Genomic DNA, 17,587 nt, shown 5'->3' with positions numbered 1-17,587 from the left:
AAATATACATACGTACAGATACCGGGTCCGATGCTTTGCCAACCTGTCTCACATTTCAAAATACATAATTAAGTATGCACAGCGAGTTTGTTAGATAAAAATCTTAAAAACCCTTAAAAAGCTTTAAGCGCCTAAGACACACACACTGGAAATTGTTCAGCTGTATGGGGCGGGTAGGCGAGACAAACAGTGGAGGCAATACTTGATGGATAACTTGATGGGTATCAGAAGAGTTTTTCTCTTTCTGTTGGCGACTTTTTTTTTTGTTTTTTGTATAGCAGAGCACAAGAAAAAAGCTAGAAATACAACAAAATATTCAAAGGCAGCAACAACAATCACGTATTCGATGTATGATACGAAAACACTTTGGCGACAATCATGGGAACGAATTTTTTAGATTTGTGTGCGTCGCTGGCTGCGACCATTAAAATGACCAAACCCAAAGAAGAGGTCAGTCCGATAACGAGCGAAAGCTAAAAAGGCAGTTAAGACGGTCTATGGCACCTGATGGTCGTTTTAGACGATTTGTAACAGAAAGCTTTCACATGTGTCTCCAAAAACCAAAAAAGTAAAAACTAAAACTGAAACCCCAAGCCCAAAACCCCAAAACCAAACCGAACCGCGGCGACCAATCAACGACAGAAATCGATAAAGTTTCCCAATGCCAGAAAGACAGAGAAGAAACTTAATTAAAAGGTCTCTGTTAATGTTGTTAATTTGAAAATATTGTCGAAGGAAACGACTTGACATACCAGCACAGTCACACAAGCGGACCTCTCGAAATCAGACAAAAGAGGCTGCGTTATAAAATCGTAGAAGAAACGCCATAAAAACGGCAGCCAACAGCATCAACTAATTTTATGGCCCCCGCATTTTGCGTCTGCGTTGACAGACATCTCGGCGGGATCGGATCCCCTCCGATTGGATGTCAGCCTGAGCCACCTGGCTAATCAGGCCCCAAACGCAGTTGATCAACAATGTCAGCCTGATGACAAACAAGTTCGTTGCTCAATGCATTTGCTCTAAATATTCGACTGAAAGAAGCACAAACATCAAAAACCCATTTTCAATAACAAGTTCGTTGCCTAAGTCTTTTGTTTTGATTTTAATGAATTACAGAAAATGTGGCAGAATATTACAAAAATAGGTAGGGAGTAAAAATTTGTACAGTTGATAAACGAGATTACCATTTAAATATTAAAAAAGGCTTAAAATGTTACTTGTTGTTAAGTGCATATGTATCGTAAAAGTATCAGAGTAAAAAATAAATAAATAAATAAGCTAGAAATGGTTATTCTAATTTTGTTAAAGAAGTAATTGCTAAACTAAAATTGGCAAATCAAGTGTTTAAGGAACGCATAGATAGGTTTTTAGTTCTTTCATTCTAAATATTTAAAAAATTCAAAGTTTATTCAATATATTTCTTTATTACTTTTAAACAAAAAAAGCTGTTTTAATACTAAAACAATATGCGCTTACTTTCTAAAATATTGTATATAGGTTTAAGGATACTTACGGTTGCGTGAAAAATGTTCTGTACTCAAAATACTAAATTTAATTCCCCTAAATACTTTATGGGATATCTGTCAATAGTCTCTATAGCTGAAGCCCTTGTCTTTTCCCACTTCAATTAAGGCCTTAATGTATGAGAGCGACCACCGCTCTGCAAATGCATTCTTCGCATACAAATGACGCCCATTTGGCCTTAACCAAAACGAAAATTTCACTGAATTTTCAATGCGACAACCGATTTCCTCAATCAAAACGAAGGCATTGAAAATTAAGTCCCCCCTCCATCGTCGCCCCTTAATAATGTTAATAATCAGGCATAGAGTCGAAGCTAAAGAGGAACATCGGCAACAGAAAACAACCGTGATGCAGGTGGCTTTGGGGTGGGTGAACGGATGGGTGGATGGGGCCAATTGCGATTGCTGCGTGGCCTCCGTTTCATTTTTCTATATATGTATATAATTTTTGTTTGCCAGTACGCCCGAATGGCGTTGCACGCACACATGGACACACACATATGCACACACGCACTAGCAATGTAATTTCAACCTTCAATTGTTGTTGGCGGTTGTCACGAAACGTTATTCGTGCGGCGGCCATGCGAGTTCACTGCCTCCCCGCACTACGTTTGTATGGGTAGCTTTTGGTGCTTTTCACAGACAGTAAGCCTTCGAAATGGTGGACAAAAATTTTATTAAGAGCGAACGATATACTTGTAGTAAATGTGTGACATGAAATTTTTCCAAATATATAAATTCCTAACATTTTTCTTTCTTTAATTTATATTATATTTTATTTAAGACGTCGGCTTATTATCAAGACCCTGATATTTTTAAAATAACTCTTTAAACATTAGATTTATTTATTTACAAAGAAGACAATTGTAATTAATATATTGCACGATTTTTTTTTTAATTTCCATATTATATTTCAATTAAATAAAGTTGACTCTAGCATTTTAAGATATTAAATGCTAAAGTCATATGTTCTGGTTTAATTTAGGTAATATTGAAATTTTCTAATTTGAACTCCGTTTAATTAAATCCCCCGTTTCAATGGAAGTGTTGTCTAATATTTCTTAAATGTATATAATTTTATTAGTGAATGGGTTCCAAACCCCAATTTGTTTATTTTTTTATAGTATAATTACAGAATAAGAAACTACCACTCGCTAGTTTTGACTGTATAAAAACACATTGTATAATGTTGTTGGCCATTTGCCGTTCGCTTTGTTTTTATTGCTCCTCGCCGCATTCGTGGCTCTAACAACAGCAACAATCACAGCGGGCTCCACACCATGGCGGCCATATTAACATGGCTTAGAGTACAGTTTGCACCTGCAGCTAGGGAGGGACGGTCAGAAAAAAACTCAAAATATCGTTAACTGCTCACAAGTTTAACGACAGAGTATCTATTGTCGAGCACTGCACGTGATTGAATCGAACCAGAGAAGAAAAACCACAAACAAAAACACTGAAAAATTGCGTTGGCTTTTGGGGGCGAATTAGAAAACCCGCTCACGATCAAAGCCAGCTACAAGAACACAACAAACAACAAGCTAAAAACCACAGCAGGGCTAAACGGAGAATTATAGTAAAAATTTCCAAGCTTCGGGCCTGCTAATTGGTCAAGTCAATAATAACAATAAATATTTTTTTTTTATTTTTTGGCAATTTGTCGGCTGTCAACACTCAATCATATCAACAAATATTTATGGTCGGCTCTTTTTATTTTGATTTTTTGTGAACAATAAATATTTTGCATGCCTTTTAATTTGTTCAAATTCTTGTAATGCTGGCTACTTTTAAATATAGTAATCAACAAGAGGAAAACTTAAAAAAAAAGAGAGAAGATTCCATTGCTGTTTAATTGGCAAAGCACATGCAAGTGTAGGAGGAGGGGGAGGATCGTGGTGAGAAAACCCATCAGCTTGGCTAGCTGACATGCAATTATAATCTATATGTATATATAGCTGTGTCTTAAAACACAACAATGCGGGGCTCACACAATAAATTCATTAGTTATTGTCTAATTGGCGCATATAACGAAGGCAATTGCGAGTGCTCAATGGGCATGGGGGAATTAGTTTTGGCAGACATATGAAGATATTATATATAGAGCAGGTTGAAGGAACTTTCGATCAAAGATTAAGGCATCTTCGAGTGTTTTCGTGCCTGACTTTAATATCTTTTCCTTGATTTTAAAGATGTTACCTACTTAATTGATTCATTACTTCCTTTGGTGAGCCCTTTTTTTCTTGATTCCATCACAATAACCCACACACGGCAATTAATTTGGGCCGGAGCTTGTTGCCATTTTACGATCGCCAATAAAACCGAGGATGCTTCCTCTCAAAGGGGCTGTATTCCCCCCTCGTCATACAAACTTTAACGACTGCCATCAAGCTCACAACATTTGACGCTGATTTGCTGATTAGGCGCAGATCAAGAAACTAACCGAACTGAAAAAAGATAAGTCTTTGGTTAGTTGGCAGAAGAAAGAAGATTTTACCTATATAATATTTTAGTACCAGCCCCATTTTCCGCTCTTTTCAAGTGTTAATCTCCTGCCTAATGTGCGAAAAGTGTGCAAACTTTGTAGGTTCAAATTAAATGTGTTTTATTTTCAATTCTGCCCCGGGCTAAGCTTCTTTTTTAATTATTGCCCTCCCACCGATTAATATTCATGAACTCAAGTGCGGCTCCCATGGATCAGGGTCTTCAGCAAAACTCGTGATTGGCTGAAAAGAATTTTTATGAACATCTTCGTTTTTTTTTTGCAGTTGCTGTGGCATAGGGCGTCACTCGCTTAGAAGTCAATTAAAAAGCGGAAGTTTTTGTGTCTCACTCGAGATAGCGAGTGTCCACGCCCTTGACAGACATTCCAGCTGCATAAATCAGAGCTCCACGCCGAGCTGGCTAATAACAGCAATTGTTGTCAATTTGCCACAAAAGCAGGCGCGAAAAATGCAGACATAATTCTGTTGTTGCTGTCGTTGAGCTTCGAACACACCCTGACAATTGGCTGAATTTAAATTGTTTATAAAAATAGAATATGTCCCAAAACACGCGTCACACACTCACACTTCATCGAAAAATGCAGCTCACCCTGGCTGGCTGGCTGGCTGGCAAGTTCGTGCCTTAAGTCTTTCGTTTTGGGGCTACGGCGACAATGAAAGCCTAGGATAGCCGCCTGCATTTTCGGTTCCGACGCCACGAGCATGCAAAATACCATTAACAATTTGCGCACATAATGCCAAGGCAGCCACACAACAACAACAAAAATCTGTTCCACGCACAACTTAAAAGACCAAAAAAAAAAAATAAAACCGCAAAAAAGACTGTCTACAAGAGTTTTGAATTTATTTATGTCAGCAATTATTTTATTTATATTGTCATTGCACACAAGCAGACACTGTCTTTTCGCATTGTCCGCATCGCCATTCTGATTTCGTAGTCAAAATATGTTTGCAGCTTATGATATGCTACCCGTATTCAGCGTTTCTGCCGCTTCTGCTGCGGTTGCCTTTGGGGCTACTGGTCTTATGGTGACAGTCACGGACAGATGCAGAAACACACGATTAAGGCACGTAGATTACATGGAAAAAGCGAGGGAGGGATTTATAAGTGAAAAAGATTGGATTTTAAGGAGGTTCGGTACAAGTTCAACATGAACCCAAATTGTAAAAATGGATGTTTAGTAATGTTTTTAAAGGGGACGTAGGGATTTTAATTTTTTTTTTGTTAGTTTTATCTATAACATTTTTAAAAATTTTTGCCAGGATTTCCTATAAATCGGACTAAAACTGACAAAGTTAATGCGGTTAAAATCGATTTTTCCACGAATGTCATTGCTGAAGTCTGTTAACATCCTTCGCTGACGCCTCCACAGTACTCATCCACCAGAAGAAACCAGAAGACGTCAGCGAAGACGACGACGCGACACCAAATAATGCCATTCCAACAGCCTCGATTCCTGGGACCAAGCAACAACAGTAGCCCCCAGCACACGGCAGTTCGTCAATTGTCAGCGACAAATAAATTTCTGAAGCGAAACACCAAAAAAAAAAAAAAAATCAAAACCAAACCAAACCAAACTAAAACGCAACCACAAAAATCGCATTTCAAATTCAAAACGCGATTTTTGCCGAGGTTAAACTATTTTATCATTGTCACAAACGGAATTTTTCACCAGCGATCGGATCGTTTCGAACGCCTGTCCCTCGCCCTTGCTGCCACGCCCACCGACCCTCTTTCACCGCAGCCCCCATTTGCCAGTGCGTGCGAAAACGCAGCAAAAATGAGAAGAGAAGAGGAAAAAAGTCGCTGATTGTACGTTTTAGGGCGTTTTCTGGCCACGGTTTTCATTCTTCTCTCGGCCGTCTTTTATTTTCCTTGTGGCCTCCTCATAAGTTTTGCGTATGCAATAGGTAGGTGGGTTGGTGGATTGGTGGGTAGGAAGCGGGGGGCTGGACTTGGTTTATATCTCTTCATTTGCCCGGACCGGCCAGTTATTTATTGTATTTTATGTGCTTGCTGTTGTTGCTGTTTAATTGAAGGCCAAGAGCTGCCGCATTGCTGCATGCATGGCAAACATGTCCTGGTTGCTGCTGCTGTTGCTGCCGTTGCTGCTGCTGCTGCTGCAGTTGTTGCTGCGATTGCTGTTGTCGCCGCTTTGCAGCTGATGGCCACTGGCCAGACATGCCCTTATTTGCGCTGCCAGCCAAAACGTCCAGTGCATAAATTATATATGCCAACAACACAAATTTTTCGCTAAATACCCTTGATATTTGATTACGGCAACATTGTATATACCTTCGATATAAATTATCAGATTTCAAGAGCGGTTCTTCAGTTCTAATGTGATAAAAAAAATTATTGAGCAATATTTAAACTTATAATTATAAGATTAATTTGTTCTTAAACTTAAATAAATTTATTTTTATTATTTATTCTTTTCCTAAAACTAAAGATATTTCAAATGAAAAAATAACTTAGAAATACATTTTAATTTAAAGACAAATGTCTTGCAGCAACTTTAATTTATTGGTTGATTGAAAACAAATTTTCAAAACGTTCCTCTTTACACACTTGCTATTTGGTAAACTTCCGCTTTGGCCTTATTGAAATGAAGAGCTATATTTTATAGAGTCTAAAAACATTGTCAATGCTACCCAAAAAAATACATTTTACGGAAGCAGCTATGCCAGATTTTTACATTTTGTCTCCGAAAGCTTAAACAAATTCCCAGACTACCTGCGTTTCATGTTTATTAAATGGGCCTTTATTCATCGAATCAGTGGATCGTTTCGGTGGATGCAAAATCAAAATCGACGACAAGGGCATTCCTGCTTCGGTACCTCGATGTGAGCCCTCTTCCACCGCGGCAGCAACTTGATTTTCATTTTGGCATTGGCTGTTTTTGATTTGGGCCTTTGACTGACTGACAGTTTTTTCTGCTTTTCTGTTATATGTAAGCACGGGACAGAAACAATATTGTTTCTACATATTTTATATATACCAGAGAGGAAAGGATTACTTGCGCAACTTGGCGCGAACCACTTAGAATATTGTAGCAATTGTATTTGACATCCATAAAACATGCGATCGATTGGCCTCTTTAGGCGGGTAGCTCGCAGATCATGCAAATCGCTTGGTCCGAGATCGAGATCAATTATAAATGCAACAGCCGCCGTTGATAAACATAACTCGGACCCGGCGGTGCCAAATACAGTGGAGATCCCCAAAGACAGACACGCGGGGGTATAGACGGCTGGCTCGATAAGAATCTCGGGTCTGGCCCCTGCAGTTTATATAAGCAGCCAGCATCCGTAGAACGCGATCGATGTGACAGACATCGATCAACGGGGCGACCAGCGACATTAACGCTGCATAAATTGTCATAAATTACATCAAACAGACTGCGAGCTGGGATAGACACAAACACAGAAACAGAAACAGAAACTGAAACCGAAACCCAAGCCCAATCTCAGACCCAATCCCAACCCCAATCCCAATCCGAATCCGAAATCCAAATCCCAGGACCGAAACTCCACGCATTGTGTGGGTATGATCGTAACAGAGATATACGCACTGCTGTTTTGTAATGCGATAAAACCCGAAAAAGTCAGCATTTAAACCAAAAACAGTTTTTTTCGCCACACTCACTGATGGAACACCCCAAAGACAGATCCAACACATCGGGCACATCCCAGAGCGCTACCCAGATACGCATCATCGTTTGGCTAAATGCTTACCCAGTTTGGGTTTATCCATGCCCCCCCTAAAGTCCCCGCTCCGCAAAACGTAGATCGATATGTTAAAAATCGCGATTAAATGCGTCGAGCCAAGACATTGTGACAAAAACTTTGATTGACACAGCCTTTGTGTTGGAATTGGATTGTAGACGAAAAACGACGAATGGAGAAGGGACTGGTGGGAGTTCTCAAATGGCCATTGTAAAGGAAAAGATCCTAAAGGATGATGGAATGGCACGATAGAGTGCTTTAAGGGTCAACGATCTTGAGTCCTGAACAGGAACATTCCGATCATTTTTGGGTAATAACAATATGGTTCACTTTTATTCAGTGTGCTCCACTAACAATTGTTTTCGATAACTATAAATAAATATTTACACGTTAATCGGGATGAATTCCTATCAGGTTTAATATAACTTTTAACAAAATATAATGACGCATTACAGTTTATGGGGAATGAGTAATGAAAAAATTGAATTTTTTAATTTGAAGTTGCATGATAAAATGTTACTTTCCAAAAACTGAATATAAAACCAATTCAATTCCAAATTGAAGGATATTTGATACAGATGTTAAGTAATCGCACCGCTTAGATAAAAACAATATTATATCATTTTTTATTTATGAAAAATGGTGAAATATAATATATGCAGTGTGGTACATTTCTTTATGCTGAATTGTATCTAGAGGCGAAAATATATAGCACATTATGAGACAAAAATATTCTTGAACGTTTGCCTTGACCATTTTATGCCGTTTTTATAACCAAATCTAAGCAAAGCCTAAAATGGAATAATCGCATCATAAACGCTTCATAAACATGTGCAGATATTTGAATTGTAATGCAAATGACACAAAACCGAAGCTCGCAGTGAGGAAAATCAAAATCAAGTCGGGAAACAAAAGCAAACTTGGCAGGCAACAGGCATAAAAGTCGTGATACTAACAAATTTCATTAATGTACAACAGCGGCAACAAGTTGCAGGCAGGCAAAGTCGCTCGATGATCCTCATCCTCATCCCGATGCTCATCCTCATCCTCAACTCAACTCACAGCCTCATCTGCAGGCGATTCCATTCATAAAACGAAGCGCACTCAGGCCAAAAAAAAAAAAAGACAGACAACAAACACTAAGCGCATTGCATGATTTTGCATAATTTTATGCAAATTTACGCTGCGAGACGATCGGTGGTGGTGCGCAGGCGCAGATTCGAGGCAGTTTTGAGCGGGCGTTGGGGCGTGGCAATCGCCATGTCTACGACGACATGATATATGCCACATGATGTGGCCCACGATGCGGCGAACAGTAGCAATTGCTTTTGTTGTACAAGGACACGATTATGGACAGTGCGCAGTGTGCAGTATGCAGTGTGCAGGATATGCTGGCAGTTGGGCTTTTTAAGAATCTTCCAAAGCTACGACTTCGCACAATTTATGCAAAGTGCAAAACGTGGCAGCCAAAAGTAGATTTCTGCATTATTTCTTTTGCCTCTCGCGTTTTGTTTTCTTTTCTCTGCTTTATAAATAATTTTTGGCCAAAATCGAGAAAAAAAAATCACTGATTGTTTCAAGGCAAGACAAAACATAGAGATGACAATGAAATTCAATTTATGGCTCAGAAAAATATTGTTTAAAGCTTAACCAGTAAAGGAAGTGTACTTTTTGGAGGGGTCAGAAGATTTAAAGTTCTCGGTAAAAGAAGCCAGCAAGCCTCACACAAAAATTTAAACAATAAGTACAGTGGAACCGATGGTTGAGGTTGTACCTGTAATGTACAAATATTTATTCAGCAAATAATTTATATATATTTTATAAGGTTAAGCTTTAGAAAAGTGAAATCAACATTAAAGTTTCAAAAAGCCTTTTATTGTTTAATTTAAATCATACTAACAAAATTCTAGAGATAGGTAATGGCAAATGGGATAGTATTTCCACCCAAAATTATTTTTTTTAAGTGTAGTAGTAAATCTAAGGTTTCACTTAATATATCATAGAAACATAACATAAAAATCTAAATATTTTTATAGTAATCACACTGTTTTTTAAAAAGATTCTACTGAGGGATGTATAAATAATATAAATTATAGTGTCACAGCAAAATTGGAAGAAGTCTTTCTCACCGAATTTGATTTTAGTTATATGGTTGTGGTCATAAGATCCTGTATTAAACTTCTTAACCAAAAAGTTTTTGAAATTTATTTATGTTTATCTTTTGGATAAAACTTAAAACAGGAAGCTTTAGTGAATTTATCTTAGAGGATTTTTCCATCGATCCCCACTGTTTGCCATGGAGGATCCCTCGTTGTCTGTTCCTGTGAATTGTGCTTGCAGTGGTGCCTCCGGTTGCTCGCGGTCTCAGTGGCTCACTGGCTGCAGTGGTGCAGTGGTACAGTGGCTCGGTGGTTGTGTGGAGGCCGCCCGTCAGCCAACGTCAAGTTGGAGCGATGGACGGACGAGGACGAGGACGTGGACGAGCTGCCTTCTGCCTCTAATCAGATTCAGATGTCGTCGAAAAATGCGCGACGCGCTGGCCATTTTAGCCAGCATCGCGTAACACGGTAGTTGGGCCAACAACTTAGGGCTCCTTCACTGCCCTCTGTTGTTGTTTGCTTTTTTTTTTTTGTCAGTTTCAGATTCTGATTCCAGTGGCATTCAGCACCGGCAGCTGAAGCTGAAGAAGAATGACGAAGTCATAGCCGAGATGCGTCAATTTTAGATTCAACAAAAATGATTGCAATGCATGTTTGGGGCCGGATTCCCGTCCAGGATGGATTGAGGATTGCGGATTGAGGAGACGAGTAACCAGTTTGGTTGTGCTGGCACAGACCGACCGTCTGTCAGGGGCAACTTGTGAAATGCCAATTTATTCGTTAGCAAATATTGCATCTGATAGAACGGGCCAGACCAGGGTCTCTCCGAAACTGAACCCCAACCCGAACCCCAATCCGAACCCGGGACTTCTGATTTCGATTTCGAGTGGCAGTGCAACATATGCAGACATGACTGCCAGGATGCCGGGACTCGCGGGTCTTCTGGCTACTGAATCATGTGTAAAAATCTTAAGTGCAAACAATTGTACGCGTTTATCGTGTCTCTGGGGCGACGACCACCATTGAAGCTTCATCGCGGAGCCTCGGAAAACACAGAGTCGAACAGAAAGGGCAGTGGAGCGTCTTCACAAACGAAAAGAGCCAGGAGCCGGGGCCCAGGAAGAGATTCCGTTTAATTAAGCTCGCTGATTCCTGATTCCTTCTTCCTTTTTTGATTTTTTTGTTTTCAGTTTGGTTTTAGTAAAAATTGGTTTAAGCATTTTTTGGAAAGCCCTTAAGGTGGTACATCGATCCGATCGATCGGCAGACTTTTGCCAAAAATATCCATCAAATTGATCAGTGCTCATAAATCAAATGTGGATGCCACGGAGTATTATAAGACTTTGACTCGCTTTTACTGGAAATTGCCCGCAAGAGGGCCTGGCTGGTCGAAATTAGTTTTGCCCTTGCCTTTTTCGTTTGCCTGACGCGTCCGTTATGACGACGCACGTTGACCCAATAATTATGCCCCCCTGCTCATTCCACACCTAAGCATCCGTCCATGTCGATCCAGTCCTCCTCCATCCGTCCATCTCCATCCTATCGAGAAATTGAGAGTGAAACGCAGGCGCAGACATTCTATCCGATACATTTACTTAGTTATTTTCGGAGAGCCCGCGGCGATTTAAACATTTTTGCTTATCAGTTAGACATAGCCTAAAGTTTTCCATGTCACGGATACTCTACAAATGGGCATAAAAACTGATCATTTTTTTAAAAGATTTGTAAGCCTTATTTAAATGGCTGTTAAAAAATTCAAATATAAAATACAAATATTTTTAATGTTAGCTTTTATTTACATAACGTTGCTAGAAACAGTGCAATAACATAATGATTAAGTTGAATTAAAAATGATTGGAAATGCAATTATAAATTTCTAATGTGGTTTGAAACAATACCATACTATCCTTTTCATTTTTTAAATCTTTTGTAATAAAGCTGGAATTCTCTTTTATAAATTAAATAATTCAGTTTCCTAGTTCTTAATTTGTTGTGATATTGCATATTTTTAAGAATTATTTTGGATTTTATTTCTAATAAAAGTTTACTCAACATTTTTTTTTCTGTACCCGTAAATATATATATATTTTTTTTAGGGTATCGAAACTTCAACTTTTGAAAATGAACCAGCATTTATTTCTCTTTCAACTAATGTTCCAATTGATTGGCTAAAACATAATTTTGTGATTGCTGGCTATAATATATAGCACGCGACACACACGCATGGTGTGTGTTATAAGGCCCCCAGAAATTGTCTGCGATTTGGGAGAAGTTCGGGCCGCGGGCGAATGTCACACCACGCGATAAGCAGGGGGTTTCATTTCGTCTAGACATCTTCTACAGACTGGGATTAGAGCTTTGAATTTGGAATTTGGGATTTCGGATTTTTGGATTTTTGGATTTTTCATTTTTGATGCCTGATTTCGGTTTCAGCTTGACCGGGCTAATCAATTTTAAATGTGTTTTTGCGTGTCAATCGCTTGTTTGCGTGCGCGACTTTTATTGATATGCTTTTTGGTCTTTTGAATTTGATTGTTGCCAAGGCATTTCGGCTAATAATTATTGCCTGACTTGCCTTGAAGTCACTCCTCCCCAATAGTTGCTCAGTTTCTCAATTTCTCAGTTTCTCGATTGTTTTTCTGAGTGAAATTCAGATTCATTTGATTTATTGCACAAATTATGGAGACAGCGACTGGCTGTTGGCCATTATGCAAGCCAACAACCTGAAGCGGTGGCAAGCGACAACGACAACGACAACTATAGCTATTATAACCACGATGAGAGGAGTCAGCCAGCCAGTCAGCTAGCCAGCTTTACACTTGTCTCTTTGGCGCATTTTTACAAATTTGGCACGCCTGGCCATAAAAATTGGTTCGAATAAAAAAGTGTGAAACTGCAAATGGCGTCGCCTTGGTTAGACGAGTTCTTGACTCGATTTGGCATACCAACGATTAGCATAGTTGCTGCCAGATAAATATATTTTCTCTATATATACACACATCGTATCTGGCGATAGATATATCAACTGAAAATTGGGGTGGCCGTGCTCAAGGGGGCGTGGCACTGGTGCACGCGCTGCAACGGAAGTCCAGCTCATTTGGCCAGCGAAAGGAATCGAAAAATGCGGCGCGAGCGGAAGGGATTTCTTTTTTAAACGCATCCTGGACACACGTTCGAGGACAACTTCATTGATATATGTTCTGTTTTTCCTCCTTTTTTTTAGACCCATCCACATTTCCTGTGTGCGGCCTTTTGTTTGCCAGCAAACAGCCACCGAAAAAGTGTAATAAATATTCTCAAATTTTGGGAAGGTTCGTTTTATGAACTTGTCTAACCATTTTGAGCTGACCCAGCTACCAGCCATAAAAATACTATATATAAGAAGTATTTTCAATAATTAAAAACGAGTTGCTTTTTTAACGATTCGAAACCCTCTAACAAATAATAAATAAGACCAATAAAACCAATAAAACCGCACAAGGAAAGCCAAGAGTTGTAAAACATTATGAACCAGGTCTGATTCGTTGAGAGCCCCACGCAGCGCCACCCAAGAAACAAAGAATAAAGTCCGTAAAAATCCATTGATTGGTTAATTTCTTTCATAGTTTCCTCGGTTTTTATGGGCCCACAAAATCTCTTTTGTGGAATATGCTTCTTCAATGGCGAGGCAAATATGTTGACAATAAACAATAGATTGCGAGTGAAGTGGATGACTGTTGAAAGTTTGATGAAGTGAGATCGTATCGCCCGATATCCCAGTAATATTGCTCATAAGACGAGAGGGGTGTGCCATTAAATACCAATTTGTAGGCAATCGTTAAGTCGTAAGAGGATAAATCAGAGAGGGGGGTTGAATCACTGCTGAATCGCATGAAATTGTTCTATGAATATGTGATTTGATGATGATTTGTTTAGAAACTTCCGTCGGTCGAAGCAATGGCTGTAAAGATTATGAGGAAAGGAGAAAGAACCCAAACACTAAAAATGTATTTTAAGCGGTTTTTCATTTGAATTTTATAGGTGAAATAATAATAGAAAAATGTAAGGTAAATAAATCTGAGGTTTCAAGCATAATTAATTAAATATTGAGTATTACAATATATTTTAAAACAAGTGATTTAGGTTAAAATATTTAACTTACTTTTTCTTTTAGAAAGTATTATGTTGCTTGTAGGTGCATACAATTTTTGTTTTGTAATTTAAGAGCTACTTTTATATATTACATTGATAAGTAATTTAAAATGACTTGAAATGACTTAAAAAGAATCCCTTTACTCAAATGTGTTCTGTAAAAAATTTAATAAATCGAAAATTTTATTTTAGTCTGTAATATTTTAGTCGGCATAAGTTAATATATATTTTTATACACAAATTGTTATATTTTCTGTTGAAAAGGGTACAATGAATATAAAAAAAATTAATCACCTATGATCTACAGTATAAATCCAACACCTTTAATAGCCCTTAACTGTAAAAAGACCTCATCATCACACGTTTTCTAACCAAGAATTATTTTTAACCCGCTACCGCTACGTGACTCGATTTCCGGGTCCCGGTCACGCGCATCCTTAACACTTGTTCCCGATAAAGTCCCAACAGGAAGAACGTTTTCCACACTTTTCGGATCGCTTCCACGGAAAACGGAAGTCATCTACCAATTGTCTTGTAGTGTGGCCACAACAGATAGTCCTTGGCTAATAAAGATCTTCACTTTTTAACACCACACGTAGTCCTTGGAGATTTTCTGGCTAATTGAGTTATGAGCCAAAACAAGGCAGCACCCAAGAGATCGATTACAATCGAAGCCCAAAACAATAATATTTACAATTTTTCCAGGAAAACTCGAAGAGTTTTGCACGTGTGTAACAGGTAAATTCCGAGGAAATCTGTCTGGCCAGCAGAGTGAAAGTGTGCCCAGCACAAAAGATCTTTATCCCGGCAATCTTCGTTATCCTTGAAACGTTATCCTTGAAACGGGATAAGAGTGCTACAGGTGGCGCCTAACGGTGCTGCTGGTCATAATATCCCTTATTTATTTATGTGGGTGTCTGAAATGTTCGACGTAAAGGTCAACCGTCCATAAAGATTTACTTAAATAAAGGGATATGAGGGAAAAATGATTGTTGCAACCACAAATAATTACACAATTGAATGAATTGCAATAATTACATCTTAACAATATTAAGATTTAATAAACTTTAATTAAAAATTTTTATAGTTTTTTAGATTGTAAATGTTTTTAATAAACTCTACATTACAAGCTTTAAATTTCGAATTTAGATTCCGACAGGGTTGTAAAACTTTTATACCGAATAATTCTTAAATATTACAATAAATAAGTTGATAAGCAAAATTATTATATTATATACAAATAATTATAACATATTATAATAAATAAGTTGAATGGATGAACGATAAATATAAAATAACCTTGATTTAATATACCTACTTATCAGGGAAAGTTTATTTATTGATAAAACGATGATTTATTACATTGCAAGGCAATTAAATAGGCCTTCTATAAATATTTTATACGGACTCCAGTTATCTGCATATTAACTTGCTCAAGGGGAATCACACCCGCAGATTGGCAGCGCAACTTCTCAGTATGTAATTGAAAAATTGCGGCTTTTCCCAGCTGAATTTCATTTTCAAACTGCCAGACAAAAAAATCTCAGCTGCAGCAAATGATTTTTGTTTCTATTTTTGGTGGAAGAAACTATTTCGAGATCGAGAGGGCGACTCAATTATGAGGAATGGTTTTTGGTCTCGGGCTCCTAAGCCCGAGCACTGCCGCAAGCATTCGCATCAATTATGCATACGCCAACGCACACAAAGGACTCAGCCAGCTCCTGAAATCCTTGCTGCCGCTTGGAACTCAGCAGCTTACCGCATGGCAAATTCGACGAATTTCCTGCGGTTTTCAGGCATTTCACTGGCCCGGGCGCAAACCTAAAATGGGGGGGGGGCGAATCCTCGACCGCAACAGCATTGGTCAAATTCAATTTATTGTAAATGTGCAAAAGGATTTGTTGCGGCCCGGGGCCGAGAATGCGAACCCAAAATGCAGCTGTACTCGGGGCGAAAAAGGGGAACAGTTGTCTTCTCGTTAACATGGCACATCCGCATGTCAAAAATGTCGCACAAAAATCAATCGGCCGGCTACTCGACTCTGGGGTCCACTGGGGGTCCAAAAGGGAGGGTCAAACGTACCAGGAACCCAACAGTGGCCCTCGGCACTTGGCAAAAAAAAAATACAAATAAATAAAAACAAAAACAGAAACAGAAACAAAAACCCAAAGGCAAACCCAAGCCAAAAGCCCAAGTCAACTGAAAAGCAAATTAGCAATTCCGATGCGACCATTTATATTGTTCATTCTCATTGTTGTTGACGATCAGACGATCGCGTTTTTATTTTTATTTCATTTTCTATTTCCCCCAGTGTGTGTGTGTCTGTGTGTGTGTGTGCGTTTGTAAAGTAACAAAAACGCTCGAATTTTAAAATATTCCACCGTGTAGTTTGGAAGCGATCGACAAACGGATTTTGCTGTTATCAAGTCCCGACCCAATGCAAATTAGACGCACAAAAGTCAACCGAATGGCGAAATGGATGGCGAAGGGGAAGGGGGAGGGGAAACAATGTCTAATGTCTGACTAACCAACTAAAGCGGCATTTTCACTTACCTCGCACATTTGTCAGGCGAACGAAGAAGTTAAAGAGCCATTTATGCTCCGAATGTCGGCAATCAATAATACTCGGAAATATTTCAGTCATGCAAACTTGTACCTCCAAAGAGCCACAAATATGTTTGCGTGTTTTGCATTTCTTATATATGGGGCTTGTCATTAGGAGAAAAATTGTTATATTTATTTTAATTTGGGTGAGTTTGTTTATCGACTTAAGTAGAACGTTGCTTCTTTGTAAATATATTATACGGCAATTTAGGTCCGTTTTGTTGCGAAATTACCTCATCACATTTATTGAACTCCTGCAAATATGGCTAGCAATTAATCAGCTTGGATTGACATATACGAAAAAGTTGAAATAAATAGGGATGATGAAAACCATTTTGAAATAACAAATATTTAATGTAAATGTTTATAGCTAGCAAAAAATAATAAAATCGTTTGCTAAAATTAGTATTCCGCATTTGATTTATTTACACATTTCATTATTTAAAATCCTGTTTTATCACCAATAAATTTTAAGCCTTGTTAAATAAATTGGAAATTAATCAATAATATATATTGAATATGTTAAAAATAAATTTGTTTGTAAAAGGTGTTAATTTGTGTTTAGAATATTCAAAGATTTTTAAGTGTTGCTTTAATATTTGTTTTAATCAAATTGTTGATATTTGCAAAAACTTTAAGTTCAACGAACATTTAGAGTATTTGGTTTGAATACGTTAGCATGTATTTACACTCTGTTAGCCATAATTATTTTATTTTTCTGTTGGCGCCGCTGTCGCACATAAGGAACTCATAAAAAAGTGCCCACAACAGCAGCCCGCAGATAATTTAACAATTGTCTACCGAACGTTTTTTACGATCCCCTACCGTTAGGTACTCGAAGATCACTTTCCCTTTGGCAAACGGGTAATAAATTAATCAAATCTCGAACTGGACGTACTTTTTCCTGGGAAACTGCAGCTCACACCTACACAGGAGTTCGGGAGGTACGGGAATCCCTAAATGATTTGTTTGACAACCAGCCAACACACTCAGTGGG

The sequence above is a fragment of the Drosophila elegans genome, unplaced genomic scaffold (genome assembly GCF_018152505.1).
Source record: "Drosophila elegans isolate 14027-0461.03 unplaced genomic scaffold, ASM1815250v1 contig_208, whole genome shotgun sequence".
In the NCBI taxonomy this organism is placed as follows: domain Eukaryota; kingdom Metazoa; phylum Arthropoda; class Insecta; order Diptera; family Drosophilidae; genus Drosophila; species Drosophila elegans.
This window is presented reverse-complemented; position numbering follows the sequence as displayed.